Source organism: Arachis duranensis, unplaced genomic scaffold (assembly GCF_000817695.3).
Source record: "Arachis duranensis cultivar V14167 unplaced genomic scaffold, aradu.V14167.gnm2.J7QH unplaced_Scaffold_354584, whole genome shotgun sequence".
NCBI lineage: Eukaryota > Viridiplantae > Streptophyta > Magnoliopsida > Fabales > Fabaceae > Arachis > Arachis duranensis.
The window spans coordinates 345696-347456 of NW_026264910.1; positions in this window are offsets into that span (position 1 = coordinate 345696).

Here is a 1761-nt window from a genome sequence, read left to right on the forward strand (position 1 = left end):
ACTCCAGCTTCTTCACATAGGCGCAGAATAGTACTAGGATATCCTAGCCAGCTGTCCTGTTTGACCTTTTGAGCTATGTCAATGATGTTCTTGGCTATAATGTCTCCAACATTGATTTCCCCTCCTTTCATTATACAATGGATCATTATTGCTCTATTCACCGTTACCTCAGAATTATTTGAAGTGGATATCAATGATCTCCTCACTATGTCATGCCATCTTTTTGCTTGAGGTATGAGATCACCTCTCCGAAGTTTGAGTGGTTGTCCATGTGAATCCAACACCCAATCCGTGCCTACTCTGCATAAGTCACTTACCACATCCATATATCTTGGGTCATTTTCAACCCTTTCTTCATAGCTAGCTCGTTTGAACTGTTTTGGCTTGACCTTTAGCACCCTGTTGATGGTGTCCGGACTAAAGTCAACAGTCACACCTCTTACATAACTCATATATGGTTCTTCATCATCAAATTCTCTGATCACATTAGTGTAGAACTCATGGATGAGAAGCATGCTCACTTCTTGAGGTTGGTTACAGAGAAGCTCCCATCCCCTTTTCCTGATTATTTTTTGTATTTCAGGGTATTCATTTTTTCTTAGCTTGAAGGGTAACTCCGGAACAACATCTTTGCTTGACATCCAGCTAAAGATACGCTCGTTGTGTTTGGATTTGAATCTTCTTTGATCAAAGGTGTCTTGTCCTTCATCTTCTCTCCTATCCCTTGATGATGAGGCCATTGAGATTCACTTGCAAGGGTTGAATCTCTCCAACACCAAACTTAGGTGAATGCTTGTCCTCAAGCATAAAGAAGATAATTGTGAAAGGGAGAGGTATATGACGAGCAAGGTGACTTAGAGAGGATAGAAAATGATGGTGAAGGGGGGTGGAGTGTTTCGGTCATGTGGAGAGATGTAATGCTTCAAGAGTTTTGTTGGGTAAAGATGGGGTTCAAGGCTAGAATTTGTGAAACACGGAATAAGTTGGAGGTTGAGTGTGAGTTCGGGTGATGAAATGGGGTTATGGAGGAGTAGAAGGATGAGTGAGGAAAAGTGAGGTTTGATGAATATGGTTGAAGTATTTAAAGTGAGTTTTGGTGAGGATGCATGGTTCTAGTGATTTCCGTGGTGAGATGTATGGTTCTAGGGGTTCGGTCATAGCATGGGGAGCATGCTTCCTTGTGCCCAATGCATGTTGAGTTGTTTTTTTCCAATGCACAAAGTTCAAGACTCATGTTACTTTCCCTTCCTTGTGCATCCGTGACCTCCTTCCAAGATTCCCCATCACTTCTTTCTTTCTTTCCTGCAATAAAATTCCAAAAGCTTGAGATTCTTAAAGTGACATTACTAGCTAACAACTTATGATGATATTCCTACGCAAAATTGACTAAGCAAAATTAAAATTTATGAATTAAAATTTTTAATAGTTGCTTTCATATAACTAAAATAGATGACTGTACTTTCATAGTCTAGCATTTTTGTGTATGTATGGACACCAAACTTAGTTTGTGGCTAAGTGTTGTAGAACAAACTTTTGCCATTACTTCAAGATTGGCCACACCAAACTTAGTGCCTTGCATACACTATGTACTAGTCTACTTTTTATTCTCTTAGATGTATATGATGCAACCTCTCATTATTGATTACTAAAGTATGAAAATAAAAGACTCCCTGTGCATGGGTTGCCTCCCATGAAGCGCTTGTTTATTGTCCTTAGCTTGACACTGCAGCTTCTTTGCTCATGCTAAGAGTTGCACACTCT